This window comes from Haemaphysalis longicornis, unplaced genomic scaffold (genome assembly GCF_048455015.1).
Source record: "Haemaphysalis longicornis isolate Haplotype H1 unplaced genomic scaffold, Haemaphysalis longicornis Haplotype H1 scaffold_1, whole genome shotgun sequence".
NCBI lineage: Eukaryota > Metazoa > Arthropoda > Arachnida > Ixodida > Ixodidae > Haemaphysalis > Haemaphysalis longicornis.
The window spans coordinates 230,552,306-230,570,355 of NW_027526203.1; the positions used below are offsets into that span (position 1 = coordinate 230,552,306).

Here is an 18,050-nt window from a genome sequence, read left to right on the forward strand (position 1 = left end):
ACAATTAGGTACCCTTTTGTTTTTAAATGAACTCTTTGCCAATTACACTTCCTCCACCCCCCTCCTCAGCCCCAACTCCTCATCCGTGTAACACTCTGATTTTGAAAAAATATAATTGTTGGCGCGTTAGCGCATTTATTCCCTGTAATAGTGCAAAAGGAGATAATTTTCAGAACGAAATACAGTCAAACCCGGATATATCGAACTCGCAAAAAACGGTCATTAGTTCGATATGTCGTATAATTCGATATATAATGTTTAAAGAATTTGACAGTGCACAGAACGTACCTCATCACTAACTGTTGTTTACTTGCAAGATACATGCTCCGCGGGCACACTAGCGCGAGAAATAGTCTCCGATCTTCTTTTGCTTCATCATTTTCGAAGCATTGTTGAGCACACACTTTTCAACATTGTCAAGTGACTCGAAACAGCTGAGCCCACAGCCTTCTATTGCCGCACAGTGGCGGCGAAGAACGCTCAGCGCGTGAAGAGCATCGGAACATGGGGGCGGGGTGGAACTCGTCGAGTCCTCACAGTTGAACACAGATGAACAAGGCGTACCGATGCGTCGTCAACCGCGAAAATACGAAAAGGGAAGCATGCGTAGAAGCGAGGGGAGAGAGAGCCCGCCGCGCGAGACTGGCGAGACAGCGGGAGAGTGTGGTCCAACCACTATTTCCAGGGGGTGGCTGTCAGAGCGAGCGAGAGCGCGAGCGCTTGGGCTAAGTGACTTTTCAAACTGGGGGAGGAGGCGTAGGCAGCTCGCCCAGCTGCCGCGCGGGAAAGCCAACTTCGGGGGCAATCTTGCGCTGCCGAAGTTCGATATATAGGTTGCGGCTGCCTTTTTTGTTCGATGTAGCCGTACTTTTTGCTATGTATTCTCCCGGTAACATTATAGTGCACAATAATTGTTCGATATATGGGATAATTCGATGCAAACGGGTTCGATATAGTCGGGTTTGACTGTATTTGAAATCCCCCCCCCCCAAAAAAAAGGCAACAAATGTTAAAAGTGAACTAAATAAATTAAAACTATCTGATACTCCGTTACCAAAAATGATAAAATCAAAAAGCGCGGAAAAGCACCGCGGAAGCACAAATAAAAATCGCAAAAACTTAAAAAATAAAGAAATCGTATTTGGCGGTCTAACACATTTAATCGTTGTAATAGCTTGCCATCTTGCCTGTATGCGCCTAAACTGCGTTTGCAGTCGAGGACCCACGTTGGGGCGCCAATTTGTGGTGTGGGTCATACTTTGACGATCCTCCGCACGCGGCGGCCGTGTAGACGGCGCCGGCGTGAGAGGCAGGCAAGAGACAAAGGCAACCGACGCCAACGTCTAAGGGGGTTTTATTCCCAAAACCTCCCATAGCTGGCCCCGTCTTCTCGGTCATCGACGGGTCCCGCGTTGCTCGAGTGGCTGGAGTCGTTCGACTCCGCCGCTACCGGTGGACGATGTCGGTCCAGGCTCGAAGGGGAAGGCGCCGGGTCGCTCCGCCGCCACACGCACGCCGTCTCGCCCTCGCTCGGGGCAGCCGCCCGCCGCCGCCGAGCGCCGCAGCCCAACACAGAACAGGGATGATTTCAGAGAAGCAAACGACTCTAGTCTAGCTTAGAGTTCCTCTATATATATATAGCTCCTGCGGGAGAGGAACTCTAGTCTAGCTTTGCCTGTACTGCCAGAAAAAGCGTAGCGGCGGCGTCGTGAACTACCGAGGACCCCCGCTTGATGGTGCTGTAAACATGGCTTTGTTAAGGTCCCTAAAATTACTAAGGTAGCGCCAACTGCTCCCTCCTTTCCCGCTGCCCTCCTCTTTTTTCTCTCCCCTCACCCGCTGCACCGCGGTCCCTTTAACTCCGCGGCGGGGCCGCCATTTTTGTTGGCTTCCTCAGAGCAGACGCCCTCACAACTCTTCGGGCCGCTCGCTGCAGTTTTTAAATGCAGAGCATTTCTTTAACTCACATGTAGCGTCCGCCGTGCGTCCGCAACAGCTCAGTGCGCAGGTGCGCCCTCTCCCGCACTCCTCCTCTCCCGCATCACGCTACCCTCCTCGCTCTCAACAACAGGTCCGCACCCCTCCGCCTACACTATATAAAAAAATAATACTTACCGGCGCCTGGTTTCGATCCCAGGACCCGGCGGGTGGAACGCAAGGTACATGGTGCTCTTCCCACTGCGCCACAAAGCCGACACAGAATTAAAGGCTACGAACGCGCCTTATATCCTTGACTCATTCAAACTACGTCAAGAAGCTGCTGATACAACGCATTCACTACCACCAACTCCCCAAACACTAAACATTAACGCAATACACCCACCCCTATGCGACGCATTTACTCGAGTTCCCCTCGCGGGGAGATGGGCCCTTTTTTTTCCCATAACAACTCGTTCACTTGCGCTAAGATTCTGAACGAAGGGCACATTGCTTCCGATATTCTGCTGCCCGTATCTTTTTTTTTTCTTTTTGGACGTCGCAACAACTTACGAAGGACACAGACGCTTGGAAATTCTCTCGGATTAAAGCGATAGTTATTGCGAAATCCATCGCTTACTGCGAACATATCTACATTTGAACGTAGCAATGGAAATAAAATCCGTGAGCGAGTAATTGGGCCACAGCGTTTTTTTTATCTCTTTTGGGGGGTGCCACAGGCCCCAAGCACGCGCTAAGCAGCATCACAAGTTGAAAGAAAAAGAAAAAAAAACACATACGGCGTTAAAAATATTTATCTGACTTTCTTTACCAACACTCTGAAATTTTTAAAAGTACTCCGATATGCTCTGTTGCGTGAAAATTGCTAACTACTTTATTTGATGCTTCTTGCATGCCCCATTATTATACTTGATGCTGGCATAAACAGTAGCTTTACCGTTCAACAGTAAAATAGGATGCACATAACGTTGGTATCAGCTGTTTATTACGTTCTAGGGCGGTTACGAATCACGTGCAGTAATTAATACTCATGAATGAGATATTTCACTTGCTGATGACATATAGAATGTAATTAAACACGCTCGGTCTAAATAATTTTACCTTCATATTTACACAGTAAAAATGCGACATGAAATTTAATTTCCATAAGCAAGAAAGGATAACTATGATTTCAGAACCTAGCTGCACAAAAACGCCTTACGCACCCTGTGTTGACTCGCACTTGCACGTCGAAGAGCCACATTGTTAGTTCCATTACCCTGATTAACACCGTTTGCAGCAGTATACTCGAGTATACTTCCTCGAGTATCCTTGAACATTTTCTTTTATTATCAAACTCCTGAACTTGCTTGCGACTCCAGTTGTCACCATACTTTTTCTCTTTCTGATTTTTCCTTGTTTCTATCTTCCCTTCTTGCTTTTATTTTTCTTCTATTGTTTTTTTTTCTTTTCTCAATCGTTTCATTTTTCACCTGACGTAGCATGTCAGGCTCTTTGCTGGACAAACCTAGTCAGTACCATTAAACCATTCTCTCCCTCTCTTTGCAGCAGTGAGTTGAATTTCACCTCGTTAATCTTGTATTCTTTTTGTTCTCATCGCCTTATTTTTTGTATGCATTGCAACGCTGACTATACGTCGGCAAAGAGCCTCCGCCCCCCCCCTTATGTAATGCTTTTTCAGGTGTAAATAAATGAAATGAAATGTTGAATTTTGCCAGCAGTAATGTGGATGGCCTTATACTCTATTCACAGTAAAATTTGAAAAGCACTTTTTATGCTTCCGTGATTGATAAATGTAAAAAAAAACCAAGCACATCAGTAAGCAAGACTTACAAATATGATTTGACACTGCAATGCATGGACGGCACTGCACAGTTCGGTACACTACTTAAAGTTCTTACCCTGGTATTCTGAGTCCCTCCTGCACTCGAGCCCCCGGTCGAGGAGATCCTTGTACGCGATCTTCACATGCATAAGCATTGTGGAATCCTCCCCTCAGCAGAGTGAAGGGAGTGAAGTAAGTGGAGCAGGAACTCAGAATACGGCCCATAGTCTCCTTGTAGGTTCAACCAATAATATCTACTATCTTCCATTCCTTACAATTTAGAACAAGACCTGCCTGCGTGCACTATTTTTGGGAGTGACATCCTGGTGCATTGATTGAATAGTTTTCACCCACTTGTGCAACAAGTTGCAGTCGGTGGCTACATGTAAAATTGTGCCCTGGAGGGATCTGGGATTTTCTCACGCTTGCTAGCTGAGTGTAGCAATGGCCTCCCTTATTATATTCGATACAAAAAGCCCTTGCGAGGTATTCGCAGGCAACCCATCCAACTCGCTAAAGCAATCTTCCCTTGAGGTACAAAGCACCACACCTCCTCCTTCCTCACTTTTGCCACACGCTTATCCCTGTTTCTAGATGACCCGGGCTACTACTTCTCCAGACCTCAAAGACAAACTCGGACCCCTCACATTTCTTTGTGTACAAAGGTTTAAAGCCCACCTGCAACGTCCACACAGCGCTATTAACAAAGGAGACACCTACTCGATCACCAGAGCATAGAATCATAGTGTCTATCAGAAAGGAGCTGCTCCAATAAAGTTTACTTCCTCTCAGCTTCTTGCACGAACTTGCTTTAGGCTGATAACAGGAGCTGTACAGTTGATCTTACAGCAATTTTTTTATGCGAAGTGTTGTAAATGTACAGAGAAAGTGAAGTACTCTTGAGCAGCAGCGAAAGGGAATGGAAGAAAGCAAACTAGAACCCGCATTTGCTTTCTTACATTTGCCAATGTGTACGCATCGTGATTTATTAATAAACGTTGAATTTCGGGGCTAGAGTGAGCTTAGTGGCTAGCTACGTAACAATATCACATCGCACATTTTGATGCGTCTCAATATTTGCAGTATACCGAATACTCACCCGAAGTTAAATATTTTTTACGCCGAATATCGTGTTTATGAATTGAACAACAACTATTCCATTCATACTCAGAAATATGCACATGACATGTATGAACGCATTGATATTTGGTGACCTTCTGTTTAACATTTGGTGAAAATACCTGGCACTTAGTAACATTTATCTGCAGGCAACATAATAAAGTTGCTAGTGCTGAGAACTTGATGTGGTCGCCTTTTGGTGTGTGCTTCTTTGTTCTTTGGTTGTATCTGCAAAAAAAGCAAGGAATGAATGAAAAATGTAAATTAAATTGAAGAACGAATAGTTAAGAGAATCATGTGACACAAATTCAGAGAAACAACTATGAGTGGAAGTTAAATATACATAAACACACCAGTCGGGCGCGTGGCTGTCATATCAGGCGAGCACGAAGAGTTGAAATGGCCTGCCAGTCCTTGGTGCAGTTGTTGCGTGCGCCGACAATGTTGAAGGTTCAGCCAGAATGTCTAAATGAACACTGACCTCTGAAAAAAAATAATGCAGTATTTTTTAGTTCACTCGTGTTAACCATGACGCAAGCATCAGCTGTCACAAGGCTTGCTAATTTAACCTAACTCGCATCACCACGTCTCTATGAAGGCAAACTTTAGTTGTAGCAAAGCGCTGTTGACTAAATGCTCACTAACGCGTCAAAACAGAAAGGCAACAGTTAAGTAAAGCCTGGGCGAATTACTGTCTTTTGGTAGCATCAAAAGTTCAATAATGCCACACCTCTTGAAGCAAATGCGCCCACAACTTTTCGGGTTCTAGATAGAAATGTTCGAGAGCGGCCAGGAGCGTTGAGAGGCTGTTTCTAGGGTTTTTCTCTTTTTTTTTCAAGTTTTTTTGCTAACTCCGCATGCACCCTGATCAAAAACTCCGAGGAATGCAGATTTTATGTTTGAATCATGTAATAAGAAAATATTCCAGCGGAAGTCATGCACAAATTACGTATTGACGGCGACAACGGTTTCGTTTGCATGGTCTTTCTAGCGGAGTGCATAACACTCACCTTCCGTTGGAAGAATCAAATATTCTGGCCTCGACAGCTGTCTTCCGATGCGGAATTTCCCACTTTTGTCACTCCATAAGCACTCAATTCCCGTGTTTTGCCAGTCCTCTCAACAACTGGTGGAGGCAAAAGCACATAACAGCAATAACAGTCACAAAACCAGTGCTCCGCGCACATAGAAATGGTGGGCCGTTGCAGCGGTTTCAATTTGAATGGGCGGCGTTGTGGTTGCGAATTCAGAAACGAGGTAGTGCACCAGTCGGCTGTTCGTAAAAAAGTTGCGTACATTTTTGCTCAACGGATGTTTGATGCGGAACTTGTTAATAATATTTTTAAACAACACATTGCAAGCGATCTGTGTTGGCTCTCTGAGTCACGAAATGAGAGAGAGAGAGAGAGAGAGAGAGAGAGAGAGAGAGAGAGAGAGAAATAAACGTTTAAAAAAACCAGCAAATTTGGTGCTAGATGGCAGGGGCACCAGCCCTGTGGGGGGCAACCTTAGTCCGGGATGCCCTGGTCCTGGCTGGCTGCCCGGGCTCTAGCGACGATTTCTTGTTGCGCCGCAAGGTCCGAGCTGGTCAGCCGGTCCGCCCACTGCTCGTAAGTAGGGTTGGGGATTGGAGATAAAGACGGGGATTGCTGGCATTCCCATACCAGGTGGTATAGGGTGCCAGGGGATGGGCAGTAGGCACAGGTCGCGTAGTATTGGGTAGGGTACATTTTGTGGAGGAGTGTACGGTGGGGGTAAGAGTTAGTTTGTAGCCTTCGGAGGGTAGTGGCTTCGAGACGACTAAGGCGAGGGTGAGGGGGAGGATATCTGCGGCGGCTGAGGCGGTAGTGGGTGAGGAGATCAGGGGGGGTGAGAGGGGTATCTGGGCAAGGAGACTGCCAGTCGGAGACGGCCTGGCGTGCATACTCGCAGGCAGCGCCGTGGGCCGCATCGTTTCCGGGGAGGTCAGCGTGGCCGGGTGCCCAGATGAGTTGGATGTCGGGTAGTTCGTGATTAGCCTGAAGGATGCGGAGAGCTGTGTGAGTAATTCGGCCGCGAAGATATCGGCGGCATGCCTCTTGCGAGTCATTAAGTACGGTGACGTAGTCTTTGGCTGTAGTCGCTGCTAGCGCAATGGCTGCTTCTTCGGCCGTTGTGGCAGTGGTGGTGCGGATAGTGGCTGCCGAAAGTTGTTGAAAGCGGTGGTCGACAACGGCAACGGCGAAAGCTCGCTGGGTGGAGTAGCGGGCAGCGTCCGTGTAAGGTCCCTGAACGTAATTTTAGGGACCTTACGTCCGTGTACCGAGTGATGGGGCTAGTGGAATGTAGCCGGTGCAACGCGGCCACACGAGTAGCTCGGCGGGCGACGTTGTATTCCGGATGCATATTTCTGGGGACAGGAGCCACCATGATTCGATTCCGGATATCAGGCGGTATGCCAACCGGGCAGTCGTCGGCTGGGGGAGTGGCATAACCCAAGCGTTGAAGAGTGCAGCGCCCCGTATATGTAAGGAGAAGGCGTCGTTGCTGTGACAGCTTGTGCGCTTCAAGAAGTTCTTCCCAGGTATTGTGGATTCCTAATTGGAGCAACTTGCGGGTGGATGTAGTGGGCGGAAGGGCGAGCGCGGTCTTATAAGCCTGGCGAATGATCACGTTGAGCTTGTCTCGCTCCGCAGGTTTGATGGCCAGGTAAGGGGTCCTGTACAGCTGGTCAGTCCCGTAAGGCGGCTGGTCAGTAATGCCTGAATGATGCGAACCGCATCATTCAGGCATTCGGCCGCCCAGTGCGGCAATTGTAACCAATTAGGCAAAATTCCAGTTTGGGGACGCTGGGTACTTCGATTCGGCAAAATTTTCGAAAGACCGTCGCAATTTCACTCATCAGGGCCGCCGCTCACTATGCCATGCCGGTGAGAATTTCGACACGTCTGTGCCAACCATACATAAGCACATTCCACCTTGGGAGGATGAGCTCATTACTGAGCAACGGCCACCACCCACTCCACGTCACCAAGGAACTTACCCATTGCACAGACATGTTCCTTCGGTCAGCGCCCCTCCCTTGAACACAGAAGACTCATCAACACTTTCTGTCTTCGTGGCTGCTTTGTGGCGGCGCCATTTACAAACGGCGTCCCTCGCCGCCGTTGCACGTGTACCGGCCGTAGACACAACCCGCACCTTCAAGATGACTATACCACCTACCGCCACAGCGCTGGAGCTTCGCGCCATCGACGAGGGGGTCCAGCTGGCTGTACGCCTACTGGCAGCTGATCCCCAAACGTACCGAAACGTCAGCATATTTACGGACAGCGCAGAGGCTTTACGTTATCTCATTGGACCACCCAGACGGCACTCAGTCGCTCATAACATTAAACGTTCCTGTGCAACGTTGCGACTGCGCACTGGCATTACCGTGACCGTTCGCCTGACACCCGGGCACGCAAGAGCCCTCGGTAGTGAGTGGGCCCATCAGCTGGCGAGCGAGGCTTGTCGAAATTTCCGCCCGCAGCTTGACGGCTCCCTCACTGAGGAGTTCTGCTTTGATCCCGATGGCGAACGCCGCTGCCGCAAACAACGCCGCCGACAGGAGATCCTTTCAACAGTGCCCATCAACCCGGACCCAGTGCCTCCTGGGCTTAGCCGCGCTGCACATGTATTCCTGAACCGTGCGCGCTCCGGATACGCTTTAACAGATGACGTTGTGGCCAGGTGGAGGCACGCCTCAAATAGAACAATGAGGAGCGGCAATTCCACGGCAGCAGCTTCCGAAGACCTTTCATCTGCGGTGGCATCACCATCCGACCCTTCGTACGCCTGCTACGCATGTGGGCAGTCACTGAAGCCAACCATCCATCACCTTGTATGGGACTGCATAGGTCTCGTAGGGCCACGTGAGAACCATCGGCCTGCCTGGGTACTCTCTTACGAGGACTGGATCCGTCCGAAGGGCCGCATCAAACAGACTTTATCCGCACTTTGGCGGTTCGTTCTGGACTCCTACATGTTGGGACACTATTGAGGTATTCATCTCCCCTCCCTCCTCTTCCCCGTGTGGCCTGGAGCCATCCCTTTTAATAAATGTTCGTTGTTGTTGTTGTTGTTGTTGCGAACCGCATCGTGTTCTTGAAGGCCGAACCAACGGTGGGCAACACGGAGGACTAGTTGAGTGAGTTGAGTGAGCGTCCGCTGGAGTTGGGGGATGGTGCTAGACCCACTACCGTTCTTAGAGATGTTTAGTCCTAGTATTCTTAGTGAGGCGACATTGGGTACTGGGTGGTTGTCGATGAAGAGGTCAGGATTTGGAATTGGGTCAGTGTGTTTCTTGTACGTGCGAGCGCACAGTGTGATGAGCGCAGACTTTTCTGGGGCGCATTTGAGGCCCCTCTCCTGCAGGTACTCCTGAATGACATCAATAGCAGCTTGGAGCGAATCCTGCTGCCGGCCGGTGGAGCCCTGTGCCACCCACAGTGTAAGGTCGTCAGCATACAGAGCATGATTGACCGTAGGGATTGCGCTAAGTAATGGTGGCAACTCTCGCATCGCTAGGTTGAATAGTAGCGGAGACACCACTGATCCTTGCGGTGTCCCTCTGGAGCGGAGAGTGAAAGTCGTGGATCGGAGATGCCCGAGGCAGACGGTGGCCGTGCGGTTTTGGAGAAATGCAGTGAAATAGGCGTGCATTCGCGGACCGCAGTTTCTGGTTACTAGTCCCTTGAGTATGGCCTCGTGTGTGACGTTATCGAATGCGCCTTTAATGTCAAGGGCAAGGATAGACTTCTTGCTCGAGGTGGTGAGGTGATCGATGATGTCCGCTTTGATTTGTAAGAGTATGTCCTGAGTAGAAAGGTGCGGGCGGAATCCAAACATGGTAGTGTGGAGGTAACCATTGTCCTCGATGTAAGGAGTGAGGCGGTTAAGAACCATGTGTTCTAAAAGCTTGCCAACACAGGACGTGAGGGAGATGGGACGAAGGTTTGCGGTGGTAAAGGGTTTGTTTGGTTTAGGGACCAGCGTAATGTCCGCATGCCGCCACTGCTGGGGGAGAGTGCCAGCAGCCCAATGGTGGTTATAGTAATCTAAAAGATGGTCAATTTCTCCGTGATCAAGGTTCCGGAGAAGCTTGTTGGGAATTTGGTCATTGCCTGGGGTGGTGTTTCGTGTGAGCTTCAGGAGTGCAGCTTCCAGCTCCTGCAGCGTCAATGGGGCGTCGAGAGAGGGATTAGGGGGTCCCTTGTAGGGCGGGTAGCGGGCTGGGGGTTGCGTGGGGTCTTCCTGGAGGGACTGCTTCAGACTACTCAGCAGCTGGTCTTCCGTACCGGGGTAGGAGTGGATGAGGCGCCTGATGTGATGGTGTGTGGTAGCCTTCGTTTCCGTCTTGCCCATAAGGGAGCGGAGCAGGTGCCAGGTACGGCGGGTGCCCAAGGTACCCTGAAGTCTCACACAGAATTCTGCCCAGTTCTGCCGGCTGAGCTGGCGAGCGTAGTTCTCTGCCTCTTCCGTCAGCTTTGCAATGCGGATCCTAAGCTTACGGTTAGTGCGATTGCGCCTCCACCGTTTGGTGAGGCTGCGGCGAGCTTCCCATATGTGGAGGAGGTGAGAGTCTGCCGCAGGGGATTCTTGCGTTAGGTTGACAGTGGTAGTGTGTTGCCGACAGAGGTCCAGTAATTTAGTTGTCCATGTGTCGATGCAATCAATTTTCTGAGCCGGTGTTTGTTTACGGAACTCTTTCCAATTAGTGATGCGGGCCGTGCCAATTGAGGGGGATTTGGGGCGGTAGTGCGATATCGTGAGTTGAATGATGTGATGGTCACTGCCCAGGGTTTCGTCGTGGCGGGAGCATACTGCATGCGGGACGTTGTGAGTCAGCGTGAGGTCTGGAGTAGTGTCCCTGGTAACGCTTGTGCCAATACAGGTGGGGAGACCTGGTATATTGCACAGGTGAAAATGCTGTTGTTGGAGGGCATGAAAAAGACGTTGGCCCTTAGGAGTGTCGTAGCGGTATCCCCACGCCGTGTGGGGGGCATTAAAATCACCAAGAAGAATAAGTCGGTGGCCACGGGTCCGTTGCCGTAGTGTTTGTAGTAGGACTTGGATGCCATGAAGGGGTTGTCGGGGGGTGCTGTAGATATTTAGTATGTATAAGCTTGGTTGCGTTTTCTTCGGAGGTAAAAGTTCCACAAAGGTGCAGTCAAGGTCCGTCGGTAAGGAATGGGTCTGTACCGCGTGCGCAGCACGAATGAGGATGGCGGTGCGGGAGGCGGGTTCAGTCTGGTGATATTTGTAACCCTGAAGGGTGATTGGCGCCGCGTCTACTTCATGCAGGGCTATAATATCTGGGGAATGTTGTTGGGCGTATGCTAATAAGGAGGGGCGTTTGTTGCGGTAGGAACGACAGTTCCATTGCCAGATAGTGAGAGCCGGAGATTTAGGTGGGATCATAGTCGAGCTGTAGCTTGGGCGGAGGTGGTGGGTTGTTGTTCGGTATCAAGCGCACTTTCGTACTCCTCTTGATCGGATGGGATGGTCGAGCATGTGTCTTCTGATTCCGGGGGCAACTGACGGATCTTAAGCTTTTTGCGTGCTTTAATAATGCGCGTGCTGTCCTCGAGGGCTTGAAGGCGTTTGTCAAGGCTGTTGAGACGGCCATTAATGTGTTCGCCCATATCGTAAATAAGTCGCTCAATGCGGGAAAGGTCCGTGGGGGCTGGGGTGAGCGCGCGGGGACTGGTCCCACGAAATGAATGTTTTGTATTCTCTACCAAAAGTAACCTATCGGTTGTGCCGTCTGGTAGACTTGATGGTCGAAAACTGCGCTGTAGGTTTTTCACGTGGGGCGTCGATTTTTACGCCGCCTATAGAGAAACCAGGGAACGTCCAAGCTTGAGAGGCCTGAGCCCAAGTCCTCGCTCTCCGCAGCCTCCTCCCCGTCGAAGCGACTCCGAGCCCTTCGCTCCTAAGCACGCAGGTGGCGCCATCTCGCGACGCGCAAGCGAACCCCACTATTCTTGCCGTCTTGTTGCGCAATCACGCGCAAGCCGCGCGGCCCCTTCGAGCGCTGCCGCGTACAGGTCGGGATCGCGGGCAGCCACAATTCCCACAGAGTTCTACGTCGGGATCGGGCAGAATGCACCGCCTTTTTGAGAATACAACGGAGGTACTTTTAGAAGGATTAAGTTTAAATCCATTTTCATAGGCCCAGCGGGAAAGTTTGTTTACCCCAAGCTGGACCTGACGTTCACAAATGGATATGTTACATGATTTGAAAGATATTTGAACGTCATCTACATACATCAAGCAGGATATGGTTGGCGGCAGTGCCTTTCGGAGAGCGTTCATCTTAACTATAAACAAGGTGCAGCTTAATACGCCACCTTGAGGCACGCCATTCTCCTGCACGTGAACGTTTGAAAGTGCCGAACCGACTGTGACACGAAATGTTCGTTCAGACAGGTAACTGGAAAGAGTATTCAGCATGTTACCTGTTACACCATAGGATTTTAGGTCTGCAAGAATACCATAACGCCATGCCGTATCATAAGCTTTCTCGATATCAAAAAATACGGTCATGCAGTACTGTTTGTGTATAAAGGCATCCTTAACGCAAGATTCCAGTGCAACTAATTGATCGTTTGTGGATCGCCCTGCCCGGAAGCCTGCCTGGCAGCTCTCGAGAAGGCCATTGTACTCAAGAAAGTACACGAGCCTACAATTTATCATCTTCTCGAGGAGCTTGCACAGGCAGCTTGTCAAAGCAATGGGTCGGTAACTGGCAGGAGAGGAAGGGTCCTTCCCTTCTTTCAGGAAAGCTACTACTATGGCCTCCCTCCAAGAGCGAGGAATGTGCCCCGAAAGCCATATGTTATTGTATAGATGTAGAAGTGTTTCAATGGTGTCTGAGTGAAGGTGTTGTATCGTGGTGTGTGTGATTTTGTCTGCACCTGGCGCTGAAGGCTTACATGTGTTCAGGGCTGCCTTCAGCTCATGAATTGAAAAAGGAGAATTGTACGAAGTGTGCGACTTGTTGTTATCACGCAGGGACTTTTTTCTACAGATGTTTTGTGTTTAATGAAAGTGTTTGTGTAGTGTGCTGAGCTGGACACGTGTTGGAAGTGTTGTGCGTGTGTGTTAGCCTGGTCTTCCAGTGTGTCCCCTGTTGTACAGACCAGGGGCAGGCTGTGTGTCTGTTGTCCTTCGAGTTTGCGTATACGTGTCCATACTTTTCGTGTGTCTGCGTAGGAGTTAATTGATGTTATGAATGTACGCCAACTCTCTCGTTTTGCCTCATGGCGCACGCGTTTTTCGAACGCCTTGACCCGTTTGAAGAAAATGACGCTACTCGACGTGGGGCACCGACGGAGGATACCCCACGCCTTGTTCTGGGCCTCTCGCGCTCGCCTTCAGGTCACATTCCACCACTGCCTCCTCTGGTTGCGCGGGGCACCAGAGGCGGTCGGAATGGACCTTTCAGCGGCGTCGAGGATGTGCGCTGTGAGGAGTAGGGTAGCTTCTTCAACGTGTAGGTGTCCAATGGATGTGTGGTGTAGTTTGGATGTCTCTGCAAATGTATTCCAGTTAGCTCTTGCTTCATTGAACCTGTTTTGGGAAGACGGACTGCATGGGCCTTTACCTATATATGTTAATGAGGTGGGGAAGTGGTCACTGCCATAAGGGTCAGTGCCCACACCCCACTCGAGAAGAGGAAAGAGAACTGCGGAGCCAATCGCCAAGTCAAGATATGAGTATGTGTTGTGTCCTACGTTATGGTATGTAGGCTGTTCATTCTTGAAAAGGCATGCTTCTGAAGATGTAAGGAATTTCTCTATCAGGCGACCTCGGGCATCCGTGCGAGAAGAGCCCCAAAGAGAGTTGTGAGCATTAAGGTCGCCTGTAACGATGTATGGTTCGGGCAGCTGGTCAACCAGCGCCTCGAAGTCAGAGCTTGAAAGTGCAACATCAGGAGGAATGTATATGGAGCATACCGTTATCAACCTATTAAATATTATTGTTCTAATTTCCACAGCCTGAAGGACAGTGTTCAGAGTGACAGGGTGCCATGCTAGGGATTTCCGGGCGATTATGGCCACACCCCTAGAAAAGTGCGTGCAGCCATCCATGTCCTTTCTATATACTAGGTAACTGTTCAAGAAATTTGTGTGTTTCAAATTCAAATGTGTTTCCTGAACACACATTACACTTGGCTGAAAAGCATGCAGTATTTCGTATACATCGTCAAAATTATTCAGAAGGCCTCTGAAGTTTCATTGAACAATATTTTCTCTTCCCATTATTATGTGTTCGGAGCTACTGGAGTGTGACTATTTATGTAGGGTCTTTCGGGGCTTGGACTCTTGGAAGGGGTTTTCTGGCTTTCTCTACTGACCTGGACATCGCAGCTCCTTCCTTCCGCTGCGATGAAAGCCGGAAGGGCTCGACGTCCATGTCGTTATCTGAAGGCAAGGGGGTGCCCAGCGGACTGGGCCCCTTGACTTGGTACCCTTTCAGGTGTTCTTTGCCTGCGCCGCAGCCGGAGCAGGCGGTGTAGCTTGGATGGGCGCTGCTGTGGGCCGTCCCGTCTCCATCTCCGTGTCCTCAGGTGTCCCTAGGGCCGGTGGAGAGGAAACAGTGAGAGCGGCAGAGCTCCCAGCGGCGATCACAATCGCCACATTCGCTGGAGTCGTCACACTGGGCGATTCCTGACACCGCTGGACTACCGAAGGCAGTCCGGCAAGAGACGGGGCCCCCGCAGCCTCTACTGGTGTTGAGAGGCAGCAGGTGGCTGCTCTGCTGGGGGCTGGGACAGCAACACATCTGCAGCAAGGCTGCACTGTGTCGCTGTGCTGACCAAACGCCGCCCCAGCCCCCGGCGGGCAGCGTCTGCATAAGGTGTGGCCGAAAGCAGCTTGTGCTGTGGAATAACGTCCAGGGAGGCAAGGGAGGAGGCCGTCGTCGATAAAAAGCAGATGTTTTTAGACTATAAACAGAGAACCGTTCAATGCACAGTCGTCTTGTCGCCTCGCCTAGTCGTCTTCGTCGTCTTCATATATGCGTCGTGCTGAGCTCGGTGCGAGCTTCATCTTTGTCTTCATTGAAAGTTTCTACATGTGCTTTTGGCGTGCCTGAGAAAAGGTGATGTTTTCTGTTACTTTCATTTGTAGAATTTCTTTTTGTGCTTTGAATTTTGGGCAGGTTCGCGAATAAGCAGCGTGTGGGCCACTGCAATTCGGGCATTTCACTGTGCTGTTTCGACAGTCATCCGACGAATGGTCAGACTCTGAACATTTAGGACAAGTCAGCTTTCCTCGACATGATAGAGTTATATGGCCGTATCGTTGGCATTTAAAGCATCGCCTGGGATTAGGGACATATGGTCGTACATTGCAGCTTAGGAAGCCCACTTTGACTTTTTCGGGTGGGGTTGTGAAATCAAATGTTAGGACAAGATGCTTTGTTGGGATTTCTTCATTTGCTCTACGGATTACAATTCGTTTGACAGAAGTTACTCCTTGAGGTTGAAGCGCCTGAAGAAGCTCCACCTCTGTCTCAGACTGTAATTCCTTTTCTGAGATTACACCTTGAGAGGAGTTGAGGGTTCTATGTGGAGTCACAGTACCAGACAGGTCAGCCAACGTGGTCTCTTTCAGGAGGTTTCGCTTTGATTTTTTCTTTTTACTTGAACAAGTAGGTCACCGGATGAAAGCTTCTTAGAATCATAGTCTGAGCCTACAACAGACTCAATGCATTTGTCCAAAAGAATGACTGACTTCTTGCCAACAGGGGTGTCCCCTGTGGAATGGACTACAAGATGTTTATAGAAATGTTCTGCCTTCTATTTAGCAAGTACTTCGGTGCGGCCTCTTTTGGGAGGCCGATCATTGGAGGGCAGGGGGGGTGGGTTGAGAAAATACTATACAGCATGTATAAAAGCAGGGAGACGGGGGTACTTTCTCCTTTGACGTTACCCTGGCAGTCAAAGAGGTCCCGGAGCTCTGTGCCTGGTAGACAGGCAGGGAGCCCATCGGCCGGAGCTTGACCCAAGCTCCGACGGCCACCGTTAGAGGTTTCTACCCTTCACCTTAAAACTCATTACTACGGTCGGTTACAGCGTGAGTATGGGGGCTCGGGGTCCGTGGTGTCGCCAACACCGTCACCAAGATTGATCAAGGTGCCCCGTGCGGGGACGCTGCCAGAGCCCAGGGGTTTCTGGCAGACGCCTAGGAACTCCAACTGGCAAATAAATAAAGTTTTATTCTCTCTATCCCGAGAAAGAGTAGCGAAACGTGAAAATAAAATCCCAGAGAGAATTTTGTTTGTACAGACGTCATGCTGTTATGTCGGTGTTTTTTTGTCGCGTGCTGTTCCGACGCCGGCCCAGTTATACCAGATAAGGCTAGCCTCCCTCCCCGTATCGTGCCCGAGAAAGAGTAGCGAAACGTGAAAATAAAATCCCAGAGAGAATTTTCGGAAGGGAGATTGTGACGTTTCCAGTTTCTCTGTACATCTCGCATTTCTCGACGCACTTTCCACAGCTCACCGCTTTGAGAAATCAGTAGCTTCGCCAAGCACAATAGCACTCACCACATATTTCTCACACAAGTTCACGACAACTCAGGTATGCCACGATGAAAGCTTCGTTGGCAGAACTCGTTGAGCTAGTTCGTTCATGTTTGTAGTGAAAAGTAATATGGCGAAAACATACGAGGACGAAGATGAAACAAACGACATCACGATAAAGCGTCGTGTTACGTTGATTCCCACCTATGCGTTGGATCCGCCACTAGAAGAGCGTAGGGTTCGGGACTGTAAATTGGTCCATGCTGAAATCTTGTCTTTCCATGAGTGCTGAACCAAAAAACACCCTGTTTGGAACCCATCATAGACGAAAGTTGCCTCCTATACTGAAAAAAAAAGCTACAGTTGCTGTATTGCTCCAAGATTGTAAGTACAGTACTGCCCAGGGGGACCGAAATTCGAGACTTGGAACTCAGATGTACTTCTCGATTGTTCCTTGTCTTTTTCTTCCCACGTTACGCATATTACTCGGTGCTCTCTTTGTTGCCTCGGGGCTGTTTGCAGATATTCTATACAGTTTCGAAGTCCACCTTGGTTCCTAAAGTTGTATTTAGCTCTATGTTTACCTCTTTCTTGAATGCGGATGGATTGTTTAGAATGGAATCTGCAAGTCTAACAGTGACCGGAACGGAAGGGTCGGCAGCTTGTCTTTCTTGCAAAATATTCCTCCTCTTAGTGCCGACGAATGCAAGCAGACGTCATCTTTCTTAACAAATTTCTTCAGGGTGATCTTTTGTCCAGCAACCTGGCTACATTTGTTAATATCAACGTTCCGAACAAAATTTTCAGAACATGCGATGTTTTTAGAACGGATGCGTGACGCAGTGGACTCTCACTTGGGCGGTGGCGGCGGTGGCGAATAGACGCCCCCCTAATTCTTCTTGCTTCAACTTACAGACTGCCAGCAGGGAACAGCCACCCTTCCTTCAAGGAATCGTCATTGTGACGTCATCCCGTCGCGCTTTCGCTGTGTTCCTCCTGGTGGCCGAAATGGGATCTCGGCACTTGGGCGGTGGCGGCGGTGGCGAATAGACGCCCCCCTAAATCTTCTTGCTTCAACTTACAGGTTGGTGACCCCCGTTCTACTTTGCAGTTTCCACCTGCCCCGCCAACCCTGTCCGCGGCTTTAACCGCCCTGCCTAAGCCGTGTGAACTGTTCAGCGTTTTCATCAGCGTGTTTTCGCATTGGCTTCGACGCAATTCCAGACTACCAGCAGGGAACACCCGCCCTTCCTTCAAGGAATCGTCATTGTGACGTCATCCCGTCGCGCTTTCGCTGTGTTCCTCCCGGTGGCCGAAATGGGAGCTCGGCACTTGGGCGGTGGCGGCGGTGGCGAATAGACGCCCCCCTAATTCTTCTTGCTTGAACTTACAGGTTGGTGCTTTTTCTTAATCTCCTAAGCAGTGTTATCTTTGCTGCCGCCGCAGCCGCCCAATAGCCCTGTTGCCGTGCGATTCCCTGTGCTGTGTTTGTGGCCGTGTTTTGCCTATCTTTGTATCTAACTATGCCTACCCCGGAAAATATATGTCCGACCTGCGATGAGTGCCTGCCAACTGACGGCCGCTTCCTGAAATGCTCACACTGTGAGTACGCCTA

At 50.0% G+C, this 18,050-nt stretch overlaps 1 pseudogene; it reads left to right on the forward strand.

Annotated features, from left to right (window-relative positions):
• The window catches only part of LOC144158117 (uncharacterized), a 54,549-nt pseudogene extending 37,064 nt beyond the window's left edge, over positions 1-17,485 (forward strand).
• The last annotated feature ends 565 nt before the right edge of the window (positions 17,486-18,050 follow it).